Genomic DNA, 6,269 nt, shown 5'->3' on the forward strand with positions numbered 1-6,269 from the left:
TTGATTAGTGGAAAAGATATTTTCAGATGGAATTGGTGGGAAGATAACAGTTAGAGGTTTGGGGTTCAGAGTTGGTTCAGAATGAAGTGGGCGTTTTCTTTTTGTAGAGGTGGAAGAAGATGGAATTTCAGAAGATGGTTGTATTATCTGAGGGGGAACATTAGAAGAAGAGTGTAAACTAGAAGTGTCTACATTATCAATCTCTTCTATGAGCTTCCGAAACTGTTCAGAAGTTCTGGCAACTTTAAGAGATTCTGTTGATATTTAATCAGAACTGTTAACAGGTACAGAGTCAGAGATAACAATACTTGAAGGTATCTTCTTCTTCTGTTTCTTCTTCTTATCCTTCTTGATTACATCATCCAAAGATGGAAGAGTTCTTCCACGAATCCAAGCAGGGTCAACTTCTGACTGGTCTCTTACACAGGATTCCAGATAGAGTTGAACAAATTCTAATAGTTCTTCCTTGATCATCTGAGGGAAGTCAACAATTGGAGTTCTTCTGGTCAGAATATCAGGAATCACCTTTGGAGTGGAGATCACCTTTTTAATCAACTGCATTCTTCTCAAAGAATGAGCAGTCAGAGTACTCCCATGAACAATGGTCAGATCTTGAATAGAGCCAGTTGCTCTCAGAGTATCAATCAGACCACTCTCAGTCAGAATGTCTGATATCAATCTTCCCATAGGAATGGTATTCTTCTTAATCTTGGGATACTTCATACGTTCTACCTATCTTGATTCTTTCACATGAGTACACAAATGATTGAACAAAACTTGAGGCAAATTTATTCTCATACCCTTTCCAATGCAGTACAGAAGGAACTGCTGATCTTGACTAATATAATTTGCAGAAACAGTTGATTTTCTGTGGTTGAAAGATCCCAGAATGATCTTCGCCCAAACTCTGTAAGAAGGCTTCAGATCTGTAGAGTGAGGTGAACCTTTTCTAGAAGTAAATATCTCTGGATAAAATTTTTCCCAATTAGTTCTTCCAGGGAGAGAACTAGTTATTCCACCCAAACCTTAATGGTTAAATAACTTCCTTATCATATTTTCAGTAATCACAACTTCTTGCCCTAACACCAAGGAGATAATTGTGTTTGAAGTTAGGGTAGCATGAGTCCAAAACGGCTTAACCAAAAGAGGATAAACCGGTCCAATAAGACGATCAAAGTAATTTGCTCATCCTTGAATCAACATGTCCGTCTTGATGTTGAAGTTGTGTGCTTGTAGATTTTCAAAATCCACCATAGATTCACAGAGAACTTCCAAGTCTGCATAAGGAATCAAACAGGTCTTCAATGGAGTGAATGCATTTTGTTGTTGATGTTGTTGATGTTGTTCTTAAGAAGATGAAACATTGCGTTGAGTATTTGATGAAGAAGCCATTCAAGAGCACTTGAGATTGCTGGGTTTCTTCAATTTAGGGTTTCTATGAAGAGAGAAGAGGAGACCAAAATGCATAAGCAATGCTGATGAATGCGTGAAAAAGGATAAAATGAATACGAGATGTGTTTATATAGACGCGGATTTGAAAATAAATGCAATGAAATTCTGAATGCAAACGGTTACAGAATATGAATCATTAACATTTAATGTTGAGAGACGTTAGAGGAGATAGCGTGAAACTTGAAAAGATTTGCACAGTTACCTAGGGCGGCGTCTCATTAACTGCACGCATGCTTGTCCCTTCAGACTGAACTCGTGGTCATCATTTGGAATAGCTGGTGACAGCTGTTTTGCTTTAACAGAAGTTCTGTATCATACTTAGATATATGAAACGTTAGAAATAACAGAATCAGAGTATCTAAATAATCATGCATAGACAGAACATCTGATAAGAAAATAAATAAACATTTTCAAATCTAATCCATATATCAGATCTTCTCAACGTCTTCATTCTGGGCATAAGTCCATACTGATGTTCTTCAGAATGAACTTAAACCTATCTTCACCAAGGGGTTTTGTAAAGATATCAGCCCACTGATGTTCTGTATCAACAAAGTTTAAAGAAAGAACACCCTTCTGAACATAGTCCCTAATAAAATGATGTTTAATCTCTATATGTTTAGCCTTAGAATGTAAAATAGGATTCTTAGATTAACAAATAGCAGAAGCATTATCACAGAATATAAGAATGTTACTTTCATGTATCTGATAGTCTTCTAGCTGACTTTTCATCCAGAGCATCTGTGTACTACATCCAGCAGCAACAACATATTCTGCTTTTGTAGTTGATAGTGCAATTGTGGCTTGCTTCTTACTGTACCAGGAGATTAGATGACTTCCTAGAAACTAACAGCTTCCATTAGTACTTTTCCTTTCAACTCTATCTCCAGCGTAATCAGCATCACAAAATCCTACTAAGTTGTATTCTTCAGATCTTTTGTAGACTAAACCAACATTAGTAGTACCTTTCAGATACCTAAGAATTCTCTTAACAGGAGTTAAGTGAGATTCTCTAGGATCTGATTAGAATCTAGCACACAAGCATACACTGAATAAAATATCATGTCTAGAAGCAGTTAGATAGAGAAGAGATCTTATCATACCTCTGTAGATCTTTTGATCTACCTTCTTGGTTACCTCATCCTTACCTAATACGCACGTTGGATGCATTGGAGTCTTTGCTTCTTTGCTTTCAGACAGATTAAACTTCTTCAGAAGCTCTTTGACATACTTAGTCTGATGAACATAAATTCCTTCAGAAGTTTGATTGATCTGAATGCCTAGGAAGTACTTGAGTTCTCCATCATGCTCATCTCAAATTCTGCCTGCATAGACTTAGCAAACTCCTTTCCAAGTGTAGCATTAGATGTTCCAAAGATAATATCATCTACATATATTTGACAAATTAAAATATCCTTTTTAAAGGTTTTACAGAAGAGAGTTATGTCCACTTTTCCTCTTGTGAAACCATTATCTAGAAGGAAAGAACTTAATCTTTCATACCAAGCTCTGGGAGCTTGTTTCAATCCGTATAATGATTTCTTTAGTTTAAAAACATGTTCTGGAGACTTAGAGTCTTCAAAACCAGGAGGTTGGTGTACATAAACTTCTTTATAAAACCATTTAAGAAGGCACTCTTAACATCCATCTGATATAGAGTGATGTTATTATGAGTGGCAAAAGAAATTAATAAACAAATAGATTCTAACCTGGCCACTGGTGCAAAGGTTTCTATATAGTCAATACCTTCTTGCTGACTATAGCCCTGAGTAACCAGTCTGGCTTTGTTTCTGATGACTTCACCTTTCTCACTCAGCTTGTTTCTGAAGACCTTAGGTCTTGGAACCAGATCCTAGACATCATTCCTTGTAAACTGATTTAACTCTTCTTGCATGGTAATTATCCAGTCAACATCTTCCTGAGCTTGATCAACAGAAGTTGGCTCAATCAAAGATACTAAACCAAATTGACATTCTACATTGTTCTTCAGGAATGCTCTTGTTCTGATGGGATCATCTTTGTTTCCAATAATCACATCTTCTGGATGAGCAGAGTTGAGTCTAGAAGATCTTCTGAGTGTTGGCTCTTTAGAAATTTTGAGATTCTCTAAAGACGCTGCAACTTGATCTTCTAATACATCCTTACTTTTGGGTTCTTCATGATCTGAGTTAGATATATCTATATCTGCAAAATTCTCAAACTGCTTTGGCTTTTCAAGACCAAGCTTATCATCAAATCTGATATTGATAGATTCCTCAACTACCAGAGTTTCAGCATTGTATACTCTGTAGCCCTTAAAGCGTTCAGAATATCCAAGTAGAAAACACTTCTGAGCTTTAGAATCAAACTTGTTCAGATGATCTTTAGTATTCAGAATATAGCATATGCATCCGAATGGATTGAAATAAGAAATGTTGGGCTTTCTGTTCTTCCACAATTCATAAGGAGTCTTATTTAGAATAGGTCTTATGGAGATTCTATTCTGAATATATCATGCTGTGTTAATTGCTTCTTCCCAGAAATGCTTAGCCATATTAGTCTCATTGATCATGGTTCTGGCCCTTTCTTGTAGAGTCCTATTCTTTCATTCTACAACTCCATTTTGCCGTGGAGTTATAGGGCAAGAGAAATCATGGACAATACCATTTTCTTTGAAATAAATTTCAAAGAATCTGTTCTCAAATTCACCACCATGATCACTTCTGACTTTTATGATTTTGCAATCCTTTTCAGATTGAATCTGAGTACAGAAGTCAAAGAACATAGGATATGACTCATCCTTGTGTTTTATGAACTTTACCCATGTCCATCTACTATAGTAGTCTACCATGACTAATCCATATTTCTTCCCTCTGATTGATGCTGTTTTGACTGGGCCAAAAAGATCAATGTGCAGAAGTTCTAGCGGCCTAGAGGAAGAGACAACATTTTTAGACTTGAACGCAGGTTTTGAAAACTTCCCTTTCTGACATGCTTCACAAAGAGCATCTGATTTATATTTCAGATTAGGGAGTCCTCTGACCAGATTAAGTTTGTTAATCTGAGAAATCTTTCTCAAACTAGCATGACCTAACCTTCTGTGCCAGACCCACTACTCTTCGTTAACAGACAGAAGGAAAATAACCTTTTGGTTCTTAAGATCTAAAAGATCAATCTTATAAATGTTGTTCTTTCTATTGCCTGTAAATAGGATTGAGCCATCCTTCTGACTAATAGCTTTACAAGACTTTTGATTAAAGATTATGTCATAACCATTGTCACTTAATTGACTTATGGAGAATAAGTTATGAGCTAATCCATCTACTAAAAGAACATTAGTTATAGAGGGAGAGTTACCAATACATATGGTTCCTGAGCCAATGATTTTGCCCTTCTAGTTCCCTCCAAACTTTACTTCTCCAGCATATTTAAGTTCCAGATCCTGGAACATAGACCTTATTCCCGTCATGTGTCGTGAGCACCCAGAGTCCAGGTACCATGACATGTTTTTCTTTTGAGCTTTGAAGGAGATCTACAACAGGAATTATCTTATCCTTAGGTACCCACATTCTTTTGGGTCCTTTGGGGTTAGTCCTTCTCAAGTTCTGATTGAACTGAGATTTAGCATGAGGTTAACATAAGATTTTCCAGAGTGTGCAACAACATATTTCTTTGTGTGTGTTATGTGGAAACTCTTGGAGTGTGATGTGTGTTTGATATCATGAGAATGGCCATACTTGAAATGTTCATACAAGGGTTTGTATTTGATAATCATCTCATCAACAGGTTCAAGTTTATATGGGGTTTCACCCTCAACGACTATGCCTATTCTCTTGTTTCCACTTACACCATAAATCATAGAGGCTAGCTGACTTCTGCCTATACCTCTAGATAAGAACTTTCTGAAGCTCAAGTCATATTCTTTCATAACATTGTTAGTGCTTGGAATAGACTTTTCTGAACTTGAAGATGATTCAACATCTTTAGTTAATTTTTAAACCTTTTCTTTTAGTTCAGAGTTTTCTATTTCATGTCTCTTAGTTTCAGATTCAAATAGCTTTTTAAGCTTTTTGTATTTGATACTAAGTTGACTCTTGACTTCTAGAAGTTCTGATAAGCTGGAAACTAGATCATCTCTAGTAAGTTCAGAAAATGCCTCATCAGAGTCTGAATCAAAAGTAGACTCTTCACCAGCATCAACTACTGCCATGAGTGCTATGTTGGCTTGCTCATCTTCAGAGTCTGACTCTTGATCTGATGAATTTCAGTCATCCCATGTAGCCATTAGACCTTTCTTCTTTTCAAATCTTTTCTTGGGCTTTTCCTTCTGAAACTTTGGACATTCACTCTTGTAGGGTCCAGGTTCCTTGCATTCATAGCTATAACTCGGTAGGAGACTTGACTTTTATTTTCGCAAGCCAAATGTTGCGGTGAGCAAGAGTCGCCACCGACTTTTATTTTGTCCAATTTTAGGAAAGGTAAAAAGTACAGAAAAAGACCTTTTAAAAAGAAAACGGGCTCGGGGGGTAAGTTATGAAAAGGAAAGGTGTAAGCACCCTTTTCATCCGTAGTTATCTACGGGCTCTTAGTTTGCTTAACTCATGTTTGTTTAAAAAGAGTTTTTTTTTTTGAATAAAAGGACTTTAGCTTAAAAGCGTAGCCTTTATTTTTTTGAAAGGAGTGTGAAAATAGTTTTGTATTTGAGCAAGCAATCTAAGAGTACTACCCTGATAGTTGGTCTTTTTCTATGCTTTTTAAAGTTCCTAGGACTATCCATACTATATAGAAGTAGGTAGTCCTTTTTATTGGACGTGCGGGACAATCAAAGGGTCATCGGA

This window comes from Vicia villosa, linkage group LG3 (genome assembly GCF_029867415.1).
Source record: "Vicia villosa cultivar HV-30 ecotype Madison, WI linkage group LG3, Vvil1.0, whole genome shotgun sequence".
NCBI classification, from domain to species: domain Eukaryota; kingdom Viridiplantae; phylum Streptophyta; class Magnoliopsida; order Fabales; family Fabaceae; genus Vicia; species Vicia villosa.